Source organism: Nematolebias whitei, chromosome 13, assembly GCF_014905685.2.
Source record: "Nematolebias whitei isolate Nwh7 chromosome 13, NemWhi1, whole genome shotgun sequence".
In the NCBI taxonomy this organism is placed as follows: Eukaryota; Metazoa; Chordata; class Actinopteri; order Cyprinodontiformes; family Rivulidae; genus Nematolebias; species Nematolebias whitei.
In genome coordinates this window covers 25038803-25055700 of record NC_056510.1, presented here as the reverse complement: position 1 = coordinate 25055700, position 16898 = coordinate 25038803, and positions in this window count along the sequence as shown.

The following is a 16898-nucleotide window of genomic DNA, read 5'->3' as shown; positions in this document are numbered from 1 at the left end:
CTTATTTTAAACACAACACAGAATAAACACCAAAGGCATCCAGAAGTGAAAGGGCAGCTTAACATTGAACTTCTATAATGCTGTTTAAGAAAGTACAAATTTACAGCTAACAAATGTTCTTATTGCTTTAATGCAGAGCAGTCAATGCAGTTTGTTGAGATATTTTATTTGCAACATTAAAGAAATAACTCAGATCTTGTCAATGAGGTTCTGTGGAAATGTCATTAACAAATAATATCTTACCTGTTGTAGATATATAGCTCTATAAACAACCTTAGTTTGGCAAAGTAAAAAGTTTATATTCAACCAAACTGTTGAGCTAATAACTAGCCCAAGTGACAAAAACCAAAGTAGGTTACTGAGCTTAAACAACTCCATGCGTCAGTACTTCCAAACAGTGAATGCCAATGTTGTTTTATAAAGTTTTACCTCACCAGCAGTTTCACATTACAAAGTCATTCTGACAGAAAAGTTATAATCTTCATGGAAGGGCCTGAAGCTGCTTTAAAGATGCTACAGCTAGCTGCTATTTCAATTTTTTGCTCTTGCAAATAACTGCAGGAATCCTTGCAGCCTTTTCATGCAAAATTGTTGGAGATGTAATGGTTAATAAAATAGTTTTTGCAGAAAAATATATGCTTTTTCAAAGATTAGTTATTTTAAGATGGCAGCAATTCACTTTGGTCTTGGTCTCAACCTGACTAGCCATGAGCTCATCATTTCAGTCGAAATGAAACAGTTTTTTTCAAACTGTGGTCATTTAAGTGCCATCTAAAACAGGCAAGCTATTAATTGTTTATAATCTTTCAAAAGACCTTCGCTTCAGTATGTCTGAATCATTCACCAATGATGTGAAACTGACCTGACTTGACACTGTTGGCATGAACCACCAGACCTATATGTTGTGTTTGCTAGAAATAAGTAAAAATTGCTAGCTGTCAAAATGAGAAAGTCTGCTATGGTGATGATACTGACTAAAAGCTACATTTTCCTAGTTATCCTTTTAAATAAACATAGTAATATACTTATAATTATGTCTGTCATTCTAATTAGTCTGGCTTTACCTTCGTGTGTTCACATATGTGTACACTATGGATCATATTTTACTAAAATGCAGAAGGTGGAGATAGAAATGTACAAAAAAGACAAACCAGCAGCAATAATCATTAATATACAGAGTAATTACATGGGAACAGAACATAGTGTTCTAATTGGGTTGGTTGTAATGAGAGGTTGATGGTTTTCCGTAACAATGAGCGAGTTACCATCATGCCTCACTGTGCATACCGTACTGTATATTAATGACAAACATAAGATTTAAAAAAGATTAATATCTTCCTTCTAAGGCTCCTATTACAGCTTCAATAAACTTAGAGATAAATGTATGTAAAATCTGTAGTCGTTCGTTTTTTATAATCTTTGTCAAACAAGAGGCTGCTTTTGTGCCTGGAGCTAAGGTCAGAAAGAATATTATAGCTTTACATGAAGAGTGAAGGCAGTGGGCAAGAAACTGGAACTATTCAAAGTTCAAATCTTCCATAGCTGCTAATTATCATATCTCTGTGCTTTGACCTCTGACATGAATGGGCCAACTACCTCCCCTACTTTCAATCTGTACGCTTTTGGTCTGCCATGCAAAAGAGGATTTTGCAAAACTGAATTCTGTCTAAGTTAAAGAAAGATAAAGTCCGGTACTAAAAGGCAAAGTAAATACTGTACTGTAACTGCTCTGCTACCTTTATTTGGATGTTTTGCACAATTTTCATCTCATACCCTTTAACACACTACAGAAGAAAAGCAAACTATAGTCCAACTGCTCTGTTCAACCAGTTACCAAGACTCCAAGGCAGCATGTGGAAAATAAAGCATTATGTAATTATTAGTTGTATATGACTGATTTCCAGACCAAGTCAGAGAGAAAACTAACCACCTCAGCAACTACCATATACCAGCACCTATATGGTACATGGTGCAGGAAGAACAGCCTTAATATCAATGTGAAGAAGACGAAGGAGATGGTCGTGGACTTCAGAAAGAACAAACACACCCATGAAATGAATATCAGTTTGTTTTTGCATAATTTCTTGTTATCCATGTTGTTGTTGGCAATACAGGATTATAACAGCTGAAATACTAATACTTTCTTACTGGAATTGCCCAAGCAGCACTGCACGTGGTGCAGACAGCTTCTGGTGCCATTATTTACATTTGTAAATAACAGTATAGTTTAATGTAAGAAAAAAAAACAACAATGTCCATTTCAAAATTTATGCCAGCATGAACTGATCTGACATTTTTAAATGAGTTTTAGTACAGCAGATTTCCACTTTGGTCTTATTCCCTCCTGCGCTAGTCATTGCATTATCATCTTGGTTAAGACACTTTTGAGTTGTGCAAACTGAGGTTACTGAAAGTATCACAGTCGTGAAGGGACTGGACTCAAGCAGGTGGACATGAAGAGCTTGAGTGAAATAAAAGTGATTTATTAAGAAAACAATAAGACTGGTGTGGCAGCAGACTTAGAAGAATCAGAATGAACTGCTGTTGGATTGGTGATCAGGGAAGGTTTAAACAGGACAGGGGTGAGAGGAAAGTGGCAGCACCTGAGTGATTACTAACTGGACATGGGTGTACTGGTAAGTGAGGAACAACTGTGGAGGCTGACTGGGGGAAACAAAGATAACTGGCATGGAAACACAGGGAGCTGAACCAAAGCACAAGGGACAGAAAAATAAAACATAAACCACAGGGAGAATACAACTAAAAGATAAACTAACTAAGTAACCAAAAAACACAGATTACGCCAGAAAGAGCTGTTTACAACATGGAAAATGAGAATTGTTTATAACCTTTTCACTGAACCCTTCACAAAGTTTAAACTATTACTATTGTGCAACCAAAAGTTATTGCTTTTTTTTTTTTAAATAACCTGTGGAGACAATTTACTGTAGAAGCTACACTTTTGAAAAACAAAAATAAAAATTCCGCGACATTGTCTAATTAAAGGCTGGAGGCATTTTATGGCAGTCTCTAAAAGGTGTTCACTCCAAGAGCAAATTCACTCCATTTAGACAGAGATTAGTCACTTAGTGAAGGTCAGTCAGAGCAGTAATAAGTGATTGTTTGACTCGTTTTGGGAGATCACCATTTACTGAGCTGATACCACATGACATGTAGAGTCCAGCAGGAATGGGAGGGTTGTGGTCCAGATTAAAGGTTACTGTTTTATCCTGTGGCGACTGAAAGGTCATCTTTCATTTCACATTTAATAAACGTGTGTTTGTGCAGATTACATGGGTGTGTGATAGAGCACAAACAAAGAAAATGAACTTAAAAGACACCATTCTTCTCCACCCTTACACCAACAAAATGAACTTTCAGTGAAACATCCATCCATCCATCCATTATCTTTACCCGCTTCTTCCATTTTGGGTCACGGGGGTCGCTGGTGCCCATGTCCAGCAATCACTGTGCGAGGGGCGGGGTACACCCTGGACGGGTCGCAAGTCCATCACAGGTTCAGTGAAACAATTTTAGTTTTTGAAGTACTTTTGTATTACAGTATTTTTTTTTTTTTTCAGGAAATGTGCATTGAACAAATGTTTTGCGATGCACGTGGACATTGCGTAGAGCATTACTGTTAATGTCAGGTGACACAGTCTGCTGTGTAAAAAGCCATAGACTTTACTACACAGTATATGAACATTAATTGCAAAACTGACAATAATATAAAGTTTTCTTTTACCACACACAAAGCATTATGAAATATTTGAGCTTGAAGCTGTTTTAAGAAGGCAGGACTGTAATCCGTTTTGATCTTGTCCTTTTTGTTTCATTCAACCTTTAGTCTCACTGAGTCACGAGGACTCATTTTCAAGAGAGACCTGTTTTTAACAAAGGACACAGATGAGGTACACACAACAATTAACAGCCATAAAAAGGCATATTCAATAAAAAGGAAATAAAAGTAGTGATATAAAACAAAATACAATCAAACTACATTTGAAATGAGGTAAAATATTAAAAACAGGAACATGTCTGCATTGATTTTTACATTGAACTTAACAATTGTTTAAAATCCCTTAGAGGTCAAAGTCGACAGCTTCAGATCTTTTTCTAAGGTGTTCCTGGTTAAAGGAGCGGAGTATGAAAATGCCTTTTTGCTGAATTCAGTCTACACTGAGGGGATGCTAAAGATAGCCTGAGAACGCACGCTGTAACTGCACTGATGCCGTGACATGAGATATATGAAGGCAGCAGACCAAGGAGTGAATTATAGATGATAATGTACCAGTGAGGGAGTCTACGTGTAGTCAATGATAACCAGTTAACCAGTGAATACAGGGTGCAGTGGGTACGGTAGTTACAGCCAGTTGTGAATCTTAGCGCACCATGATAGACAGCATCCAACATCTTCAGCGTGCTTGTAGGAGCGCCCATGTAAATAATGTCACCGCAGTCAATGGAGGGAAAGAAAGTAGCAGCTACAAGGTGTTTCCTATCAGCATTAAGCAAGATCTGTTATCTAGTCCTCACTTGGACTAGCTGTTTGCTTATTAGCTGTCTGGTAGTATATAAACTAATTTTTTCCAAGTTGAGCTCTTTTGAAGAACTATCTTCAACAAGTGACATACTGACTGTTCATAACATCTCCACAGAATCCCACTTAAAATCATTATTTACCCCTTTTAACAGAAAAAGGCATAATTTCTTTAAATAGAAATCTAATGAGTATCTTTTTAATGACTGTCTTTTAAATACAGCTTATATATATAACTAATTAGTAGAAGGAGAGTTATCAATAACACTTGCGTGTAATCACATATATAATATATATTGCAACATGTCTCTCTAGTAAATGAGTCCTCGAGGCTCAGTGGGAACTAACCTGTATAAATAAATGTTGAATGAAAAAAAAAGTCTGTAACTTTATTTAAAACAATGACTGACAGGCTGTGAATCTGAACAACTGAGCACAGCCTCCTCTCCTAATCTTCTCTTCTTTTCTCACTCTGTTTCAAACACTTCTCTCTATCTTATTCACAACACCACACATACGCACACACTCTCACAGGCACACGTACACACTCCTAAGCACTAACCCTCCTCCCCTCTTGAGGCCCACACAATAAGAACTTAATGAAAAGGTACTTTACACCGGCAGCTGTGCACAGGGGAGATACCTCTAAATGCCACTGTTAATGGCATGAATTAACAGAGAGCAGCCTGTTCTGTATCAGTGTGAACACGTGCATCCCAATGTTGATGTGTGATACCTGCTTTAAAGTCTCATTGAGATTTTGTCCTATATTATATATTACATGTGTGCATGTGCTGGCTCACCACCCATGTATAGAAGCAGCTCATCCGGGTGATTTATGTCCCCAGGCCTCGGCGCTGTGGATCCCATCATGATTACAGTGTATCGCTGCAGCCAAAGCCATGGCCCCCCTGTAACCCCATAAATTAGCCCCACTCTGTGATGGGAGCTCTCAGAATCAGATGACACCAATCCATTTGAGATGATTGATTTAACTACAGACATAATTTTAGCATATCATTTATGCTACCCAGGCCTTCAAATCGAACACGGCACTGGAGCAATGCATCACAGCTCTGGTGAGAATGGATGTTATCCACACATTACTGTAGACAGGGTCAGCTTTATTGCTGCGATAATGGTCCACAAGCACGATATTAAAGTGTACAAAAATTGCATGTGGCTCGTCCTCCTGCTTGCTTATATTTCAGCTGATTGAAACCATCATGGACGATCAGGTAGAACAATGTCCAGTTTCACGCTGAGACACATTATGCAGAGTCAGCACAGAATTGATCAGTTTTGACCTTTTTCTGAACTTTATTCTGTCTGTGACATATATTTGCAGAGTATTGCAACAAAGGGACACAGAGATAGAGATAGCTAGAGAGAGAGAGAGAGAGAGAGAGAGAGGAATAAGGAAGGAAGGAGTAGTTGTTGACTGGAGAGCAATGTCAGGATTGAATATGTAGAGGAGCTCTTCCCTCACATCAAAGCCGCTTAATCTGTAGAGCTGCAAATGGGTGGATAACATGATTTACAGAGACACAATCCTTTCTTTTGGCCCCAGCATGTTAATGATGACAAGAAAGAAAGAGAGAAAGAAATAAATGTGTTGTTATGAAAGTCAGTTTTAGATTTGGTCTGATTTTAGATGGCCAGGTGAGAACACAGATGTCTTCAGTGATCTGAAGTGGCGTGAACTGCTACAAGGAGAGAGGGAGAGGTTTTGCACGTGACTGCTAGACTGCAGAGTTTGTCTGCAAAGTCATCTGAGGTCAGTCAGTTTGTGTGATGGGATAGATGATGCAGCGAGGAGCCCGGGCTCAGCACAGCACTACAGAAGTCTTTGAAAGCAGTGGACCGAGAAGAAGTAAACCATGACTTCATTTACAAACAAGGAAGCCACATGGAGAGAGCATCCTTATTACTGCGTTAGAGCTTTGGGTTTAAAGTAAGCGCCATGAAAAAAAAAAAAAAGGCATTCATTGAGATTGCCATTTTACGGATGTCAAAACCAAAATAAAACTTAGGTTAGAAAATGTTTAGTTGATGTGCAAGGAAACATGGGTTGTGAAATAAATTATTATAGTAATGTGATGCTGGCTCCATGTTAAACTAGCTTCAATCATGATTAGGAAGTAAACTAATGAAGTTGAGAAAATGAAAACAACTCTAACTACTTGAATTATACCTTCACTTTAACATCATGTGTTATTCACTGACTAACTTCTTAAAAGAATGATTATGTTGCGTGGTTACTGAGCAGATAATTTACACAGCATCATATGTTAGCTGCTACTCAGATGACTCCAGTTAATTTTGTTCTTTTTTTTTTTTTGGGAGAAACTGTAGTGCCAAAAGAGCCCCATTATTGTTATTTTTTTAAATAAAGCATGTACATTTGCTCAATAAAAGCCAAGTTCATTAAGCTTGAGTAGTTTAACATGACAACTTGTCTGTTCTCTCATGTTTTGGGCTGCTGTTAAAGTCAAATGCTGAAACTTGAATGAACTTTTTTTAATGAATATTCAGAACAGATGCGAGTTGGTACCATTCAGATTAAGATAAAAAAGGTCCAGGGCTCTACTCTTCAGTGGTGTAACTCCAACAACTCACATAGAGATATAGCACGAGTGATTGAGACGAGAAAAAAAAAGTTATTATTATTTTTTTTTTTTTCACAAACTGTTTATGGTCAGAAGGCCATACATGCACTATAGACTTTCCCTGTCTGGGTCATCATGGACTCTGATAAAAGCACAACAACTGTTTTCTGTAACTGTGGTTAATCAATCATGGTAGAACAGTCAGAGTATCTGAAGAGAGCCCAAATCAACATAGAGAGAACAACTACACCCATCATACAACCAGAATGCTTCTTGTTGTAAGGTTGAAGGTGTTTAAACTACATCACTGCAGCCAAGTTAGCAAAATCACTTAAACACATGTTATTCTAAAACATCTTAAGTCAATTAAAAACAGTTTAAATCAATATTTCCCTTGTTTCCAATAGAAAGATCAAAATGTCTCCAGATATTAATACAGTGTCATCAGTTGCAATGATAAAATCACATTATAATTAATAAATGATTCAAACAGGAGAAAGTTTGGTTTGTAATTAAACAGATACATTTTGTTACATGGGCTCACCACCTGTGGGAGGGGCCAAAGGGGTCGGGTGCAATGTGGGATGGGTGGTGGCCGAGGGCGGGGACCCTGGCGGTCTGATCCTCAGCTACAGAAGCTGGCTATTGGGACGTGGAATGTCACCTCACTGGTGGGGAAGGAGCCTGAGCTGGTGTGTGAGGCTGAGAGGTTCCGGCTAGAAATAGTCGGACTCACCTCTACGCATGGCTCGGGCTCTGGAACCAGTTTCCTTGAGAGGGGCTGGACACTCTTCCACTCTGGAGTTGCCCCTGGTGAGAGGCGCCGAGCAGGCGTGGGCGTACTTATTGCCCCCCAACTTGGTGCCTGTGTGTTGGGGTTCACCCCGGTGAATGAGAGGGTGGCCTCCCTCCGCCTACGTGTGGGGGGACAGGTTCTGACTGTCGTTTGTGCTTATGCACCAAACGGCAGTTCGGATTATCCACCCTTTCTGGAGTCCTTGGAGGGGGTACTGGAAAGTGCACCTTCTGGGGACTCCCTTGTTCTGCTGGGGGACTTCAATGCTCATGTGGGCAATGACAGTGAGACCTGGAGGGGTGTGGTTGGGAGGAACGCCCCCCCTGATCTGAACCAGAGTGGTGTTCTGTTGTTGGACTTCTGTGCTCATCATGGATTGTCAATAACGAACACCTTGTTCAAGCATAAGGGTGTCCATATGTGCTCTTGGCACCAGGACACCCTAGGCCGCAGTTCGATGATCGACTTTGTCATCGTCTCATCTGATCTGCGGCCACATGTCTTGGACACTCGGGTGAAGAGAGGGGCGGAGCTATCAACTGATCACTACCTGGTGGTGAGTTGGCTCCGATGGTGGGGGAGGATGCCGGTCAGACCTGGCAGACCCAAACGTATTGTGAGGGTTTGCTGGGAACGTCTGGCAGAGTCTCCTGTGAGACGGAGTTTCAACTCCCACCTCCGGGAGCACTTTGAACATGTTCTGAGGGAGGTGGGGGACATTGAGTCTGAGTGGACCATGTTTCGTGCCTCTATTGTCGAGGTGGCTTACCAGAGCTGCGGCCGCAAGGTTGTCGGTGCCTGTCGCGGCGGCAACCCTCGAACCCGATGGTGAACACCGTCGGTGAGGGATGCTGTCAGGCTGAAGAAGGAGTCCTATCGGGCCTTTTTGGCCTGTGGGACCCCAGAAGCAGCTGATGGGTACCGGCAGTCCAAGCGACATGCGGCTCGGGTGGTTGCTGAGGCAAAAACTCGGGCATGGGAGGAGTTCGGAGAGGCCATGGAGAACGACTTCCGCACGGCTTCGAGACGATTCTGGTCCACCATCCGGCGTCTCAGGGGGGGAAAGCGGTACGCCACCAACACTGTTTATAGTGGGAGTGGTGTGCTGCTGACCTCAGCTCGGGATGTTGTGGGTCGGTGGGCGGAATACTTTGAAGACCTCCTCAATCCCACCGGTACGTCTTCCACTGAGGAAGCGGAGCCTGGGGACTCTGGGTCGGGCCCTCCAATCTCTGGTGCTGAGGTCACCGAGGTGGTTAAAAAGCTCCTCGGTGGCAAGGCCCCAGGGGTGGATGAGATTCGCCCAGAGTTCCTAAAGGCTCTGGATGTTGTAGGGTTGTGTTGGCTTACGCGACTCTGCAATATTGCGTGGACATCGGGGGAAGTTCCCCTGGATTGGCAGACCAGGGTGGTGGTCCCCCTATTCAAAAAGGGGGACCGTAGAGTGTGTTCCAACTACAGGGGAATCATGCTCTTAAGCCTCCCTGGTAAGGTCTATTCGGGGGTTCTGGAGAGGAGGGTCCGTCGGATAGTCGAACCTCGGATTCAGGAGGAACAGTGCGGTTTTCGTCCTGGCCGTGGAACACTGGACCAGCTCTACACTCTCATCAGGGTCCTGGAGGGTGCGTGGGAGTTTGCCCAACCAGTCTACATGTGCTTTGTGGACTTGGAGAAGGCGTTCGACCGCATCCCTCGGGGGGCCCTGTGGAGGGTACTCTGGGAGTATGGGGTACTGGGCCCTTTGATACGGGCTGTTAGGTCCCTGTATGACCGGTGTCAGAGCCTGGTCCGCATTGCCGGCAGTAAGTCGGGCTTGTTCCCGGTGAGAGTTGGACTCCGCCAAGGTTGCCCTTTGTCACCGATTCTGTTCATAACTTTTATGGACAGAATTTCTAGGCGCAGCCAAGGTGTTGAGGGGATCCGTTTTGGTGGCCTTAGGATTGCATCTCTGCTTTTTGCAGATGATGTGGTCTTATTGGCTTCATCAGATCGTGATCTACAGCTTTCGCTGGAGCGGTTCGCAGCCGAATGCGATGCGGCCGGGATGAAGATCAGTCCCTCCAAATCCGAGGCCATGGTCTTGAGCCGGAAAAGGGTAGAGTGCCCTCTCCGGGTCAGGGAGGAGGTCCTACCCCAAGTTAAGGAGTTCAAGTATCTTGGGGTCTTGTTCACGAATGAGGGAAAAATGGAGCGTGAGATCGATAGGCGGATAGGTGCAGCATCTGAAGTGAAGCAGGCGCTGTACAGGTCTGTCGTGGTGAAGAGAGAGCTGAGTCAAAAGGCGAAGCTCTCAATTTACCGATCGGTCTACGTTCCCACCCTCATCTATGGTTACGAGCTTTGGGTTGTGACCGAAAGAATGAGATCTCGGATACAAGCGGCCGAAATGAGTTTTCTCCGCAGGGTGTCTGGGCTCTCCCTTAGAGACAGGGTGAGAAGCTCGATCATCTGGGAGGGACTCGGAGTAGAGCCGCTGCTTCTCCATGTCGAGAGGAGCCAGTTGAGGTGGCTTGGGCATCTGTTTAGGATGCCTCCTGGACGCCTCCCTGGTGAGGTGTTCCGGACACGTCCCACCGGAAGGAGGCCCAGAGGAAGACCCAGGACACGCTGGAGGGACTATGTTTCTCGGCTGGCCTGGGAACGCCTCGGGATTCCCCCGGAAGAGCTGGCCCAAGTGGCTGTGGAGAGGGAAGTCTGGGCCTCCCTACTTAGGCTGCTACCCCCGCGACCCGACCCCGGATAAGCGGAAGAAAATGGATGGATGGATGGATGGATGGATTTTGTTACAATTTCCATTTCAAAGGAATAATGTTTTATACACTGTGACAAATGGAAAAACACAATTTAATGATTAAAAAAAAAAAAAATTAAATTAGTTCAAATCTTTTATTTCAAATCAACTAAATCACCATCAGTCAGTAGCTACATGCCATCATGTAAGCTTGTAGAACAGAGCAGGCCTTTTTTGATAGACTGAATGATGGAGGCTGATTCCAGATTGTGTGTTTGGTTTTTTTGCTGACTAATGTGTGACCCTTATTTCAGTTCAAGTCATCCAACATGGCCCTGTAGAGAAAAATGCTGCTCAGCCCTGCTACTGTTGTATATATTTATGCATTTACTAATAGCCAGCAGAGGATGAGTGCTGTTAGGTCAAATATGTATCATCAAGAAAATGTCCTCAAGATTTATCACTTCCATGAACATTTTTTTCTTAATAGTTTATTGGGTTGAGTACAAATCCATCTTGTACTTCATAATATCAAGGCTAACAATAATAGAACCTAGTGACTGAAACCGCTGTATGAGGGAGTGAATACTGTAGATTTCTAATAATGGCTCCAGTTGTAGGCAGATAAACTTGTCAGCCTAGCTGCTGAAATATCAAGATTTTGCCTTTATGAAAGGAAGAAATTGCATATTTTTTTATGAGAGAAATTTTAGATTGTTGTAATAATATTCCACACAACACCAAAACAAAAAGACTGGACATCATATTTTTGCTAAAGGGGATTAGTAGGAATCGTGAATGCTTTATTATCCCAATAAAGATATTGTTGTGTTGCAGCCACCTAATAACTTGACAAATCTTAAAAACACAAAGGCACAAATAAAATACAAATAAGATTAAATTGAACATTCAGTGTTCTCTATGGTAAGAATAAAAAGTTTGTTCTCATTAGTGTAAAACTTGGCTCCGCCACTCGAAATACAGTACAAGTGGTACATCGATGTCCCCTGTCACTGAAGGATTTGAACAGTGAATGTTTGAAGCTTACGGGATCAGTGTTTTACTGGACTGGAACTGAACAGGGTATGCAAGTAAACTTTAATGTTTTTGGTGCAGGATATTCAAGAGGGTAGGAGATACAGTGTGTATAAGAATGGAGGTATTTTTTTTTTATTGTCAGAGGCGGTGCAGGTTGATGGATCATGACAAGCAGAGGGAGCAATTTTATCCACCAATGTTGGAACCAAGGGATGGTCAATGGTGGCCTTGGCCACCATAGATTCATCTTCGGCCACCTTCCGGCCACCCCAATCATTTGAAGAAACTATACTTTTAAGCAATATAAAATCTAGAAAGCATAATTCCCACAAATTATGGGGTTGTTGGTTTACATGCATACAAGGTGGTGGCCATCTTGGATTTTGACATGGCAAGCCAGTCTTTGATAGAAAGCGTTTTTATACTTAGATACAGTCACACATCAAAATGGAAATCAGTACCTTTCTTACTTTTGAAGTAATCTTGCTCACTATGTATGGAATGATGGACACTCCATGACAGAAGACAAAAAAGGGACTATAAAAGGACTGGAGTTGAGCTTATCTACAAAAACCCAGTCCTAATACAGTTTTGGGTGACAACACAAACATCCCTGTGAGCATCTAACTCCTAAAAGATTAGTGATGGCTGAATCTCTGCACAGATGCTATTCAGATTCCATGTTATCCAGGATTTGACTTCACTCCCAGTTCTTCAAAGGATGAAAAATGCTTTTTTTTGTTCCACCTTCCTGTTGGATCCAGGGGACAGCACCTCCCTTTCATCAGAGGGGGCTTTTCTCTGACAGCACAGATTAGTAAGAGGCGAACGCATTTAGAGATGTCAGGTTCATTTTCTGCTCTCTCTAACTGAGGCTTGGTTTGCAATAATAAATAGTTCAGCCAAGGTCTTCTCTCTCTGTGTTTCCATTTGTATTTTTTTCAGTCAATTCAGCCCATAAAAATGCTTGTATACTCACATCACAAAAAGGACCATTGAATTCAAACAATGCCAACAGCTCTGTCTGGGTGCTGAGGAACATCCACTTCACAGTGGTTTGATCTCGGTTCTGATCTTTGAAAAGCTCAATTTAAATTGAATCAATAAAGAGGAACAGCAGGTGAGAGCTGAAACAGAGACAGGGAGCAGATGAGGTGTGCTGGGTCCAGTTTGGGTCACTGATGGTAATGGTGACATAAACAGTTTGGACCTCAGTGTCCAGAGTTGGTGGACGGAGCATCTGTCTCAACCCAGGAGCTCCTGTAAACTTTCCCTTCTGCTGTTTATTCTCAGACTGTCACAGTTTAGGGTCTCCTCAGACATACGTACAGTATATCTCTGGATAGGTAGCAACTGGAATTGTTTAGCTTCTTTTAAATTTCAAATTTCTCTATATGTTAATTTTCTTCAATGATGTCACAGTTTTTCAAATAAATTTCAATTCAATCTATTTATATAGCACCAAATCACAACAGAACTTGTCTCAGGGCACTGAACAGAAACATTCACATACTTTGTACACACAAAAGCCAATTTGTAAAAGTTAAGCCAGCAGACATGTTGAATCTTCACTTCATCGCAGATTTCCATCCTGAGCAAGTACAAAGGCAACAGTGGAAAGGAAAGATTCCCTTAAAAACCTACAGCAGAACCATGCTCAGGACAAGCAGCCGTATGCTTCGACCAAAATTTGTGTTCATGTTGAAAAACTATAGGCTTAGGTCATTTGAAGTGGTTAGATTTTGAACAACTCGTGTATTATTTGCTGAACATGGGTCTTTGAACTACCCCCATTAGGAGGAAAAAATATTTGACTGAATTGACTGATTGACCAAATGGGCGAAGACAAAAATGGATTGTTGGCATCTTAAAACAACTAAAATATTTAACATTACATGTTCTCCAGGCAAATTCAGATAAGATGACCTTCAAGGCCAGCCAGGGGAGCCAAATTCAGATAAACACACTGTTGTTTTGGGGACAGGCAGAACTTAATGACATCTACCTTTAGTCTGTGTTGGTCCACTTGGTTCTGAAATGTCCAAATTACATGGCCACACCGATGGAATGTGCCTGAGTAAAATCCCAGAGATCTGATCCATTCTGCCCAAAGCATTTGTGTCTGGGTACTCGAGGCTCGAACCAAGCCATCATAAGGCAAGCAGCGTGATCGGGTCCCAATTTGCTGCCGACTACTTCCTTGATTGTAGATAAAACCAGCAACCAGCCGAATCCAAAAAGCAGGAACCAGTTATCGCAAATCCAATTAAATATGTGTCCTTAAAATCCACAAATGGCAGCAGAGATAGACACATCATCAAGTCTTCAAGTCGATGAGATATCCAGCTGCGTGCATGCCAACAGGGCAATCGGCTCGCCTAAAGCCTGTCTTCTCTTTGAAGAAATGTTATCAATTGTGTTGAGGGACCAACTGATCAAATCAAGTCCATAATTATGGTTCGGAAGATATGCAAGAGAGGAGCAGAAGCAGTTTCACGGACAGACAGAGCAGCAAAGCAAAGCAGAGAGGGAGGGGAAGGGAAAAGTGTCCGACCTCGGCAAGAGCAAGTGGTGAAGTTGATATAAGTCGCATCAGTCCAAATATGTCTAAAACATTGGAAAAATCCATAAATATGTCGCTTCGCCATATACGTTGCATCTATCATGTGTCACCACTGACACGTTGCATTTATTACACGTTGCCGCTGACAACCTGGAAACGTGGGCTGGTGTTGTGCCAACAATTGATGGGCTGCTAAATGGCGGCCGCGGGAGCTTGCACAGGAGGACTTTAACAAGAATTTAACAAGATTAACACTTAAAAACAATTATTTGTTTGCTCAAAATTATAGTAAAACTGTGTCTCAGTCTAACGTTTGCTCAGTAAAAGACTTTATAGGTCAAATCAGCTGCATTTCAAACGCATTCGCTGCCTCGGTGCTCCAGGAGCACACAGAGGGAGGAAAAAAAAAATATGGAGGAATGCTGTCTGTTTCTTCAAAATTTAACAAGAAAAGCGCCTAAAACAATTATTTGTTTGCTCAAAATTATAGCAAAGGTGTGTCTCGTTTGAACTTTTACCTAGTAAATGCACTTTAATGGTCAAATTAGTTGCATTTTGCTGGGACGGTGCAGCTGGTTTGACTTGCTCCAAGCAGCGAGCAGAATGAAGGTGGAGAGGCTATGGCAAGCCGATTGTGTCATTAATAGCTGGTGAAGATTCTCAGTCATCCAGGTCATGGTAAATTCAAAAAAGTTCAACAAAAAACAATAAAGTATAAAGTAAAGTATAATAAATAAAGTCCAGTTGTTTTTGTATTGATTTTTTAAAAATTTGTCATTATAGCCGTGTTTACTTATTACATGATTCAAGTCACAGGGCATGCAAATAATGCAAAAAACTGCAACTTAGAGGGCAAAAAATACAGTACGTAAAAGTACCTTTTTGCATGTGTAAAATATTGCAGCAGCGTTTATCTGTAGCTCTTGTGCAGCCTAGCTTACATCCAGCAGTAAAATCATTACATTTCTGTTGAAATAACCAGGAAAAGCCCATGCATGCACAGGGAGGATAAAAACTCCACATAGAAACGTCTCAGTTGAAAATGAAACCAGAGAACTTCTTGCTTTGAAGTAACACAAACCAACCACACTCTCAAACCACATATGGCTTGTTATAATATGATAAATGCTTCATTCATATGTGACAAAAAACGAGAAAATGATGATACGAGGTGCAGGGGCTCCTTTTGCTGATTCATTTTTATGCTTAAATGATAATCTGGTGTGACTAATCGATGCAAAGTGACAGACCAATGTTCTTGTGTGGCGCTTTTATCACACTCTGTTTGCAACATGCAAGCCATGCAGAGTGATAAGTCTGGGCTGAGGATGTTGTCTCCTCTGGCCAATTGGAGAGTGCTTGTCTGGCTATTTTTCCTCTTTGACGTCAGTGGAATGAAAGAAAAATAAATGAAGAGATGCAAGGAAGAAGGATTTGATGATGATGGTAAAGAAAATAATGTTAAAGGGCAAGTGGGGTGAAAGAGGTTCTGCAGAACAAATGTTAGAGGAATGGAGAAAACATAATTCTGAAGGATCAGTAATAGCTCACACAATAAATACTACACAGAAGATCACTGATAAAATCCTAAAAAGAGGTCGTTTTCCACGCTGACTCAGAGTTGAGAAGGTATGAAGGTTGCCGACAAACACAATTTGGAAAATGGCACATTTAGATGATGTCACATGCTTCTTCCCTCTTCTCTAAAATCAGCAGGTCCTCTCCTCTCTTCTCCTCTTTGTCACCTTCCATCTGAATTGACTTTTAGCATCATTCTTAGATGCAAAAGATTATATCTTGAAGAAAAACAAATCAGTTTTAAAGAATTAGCACTGTCAGAAGCTTCTTGACTGAAAATAATTAGGTTATTTTTATTATTTGGACTCAATCCAAATAACACAAATAACTTCAAAATGAACACAAATAGTCTGAGCTGTCCATTTGGACATTTGGGGTTTGTTTTAAATAGAAAAAAAATATATAAATAAATTGTCTGAGGTCTCTGACAAGCCAGACACAAAGAAATATAAAACAGCTTCTTGTTGTTTTGAGTTATTTTCTGCTTCTGTGTTTTTTAAAAAAAAGTACAAACAGGAAGCTCTAAAATGTGCAAATTAGCTTTCTGTTAGCATAGCTGCTTCAGTGAGACAGTGTAATCAATTCTACACATGTTGCATCAGAGGACACACACATGCACACACACAGCATGGATAGTGGATGAGTCATGTCTGCCAGCCCGTACTGTTACTGCGAGGGCTCCAGATTTAAGGGCCAGCAATCTGCATTCATCTCACAGATGTCTCCCCCACACCCCTACCCCACACACTTCTCTTTTCCTCTCCTTTTCTCTGCCTCTCCACTCGTTGTCTCACTTGTGCCGTGTTTCCCTCGCACATAAACACACACAAAACGGTAGGAAAACACTGAGGGTGATGTGAAACTGACAACTCCCCATGTATCGTGCACCATACTCCCTGACAGAAACCAGGTGTCTTTTAAAGAAACTCAAACTGAAGATACGGAAATGATTTTATGGTACTTATGGATGGAGAAGGGGTAGAAAAGTATCCCTCTACACACACACACACACACACACACACACACACACACACACACACACA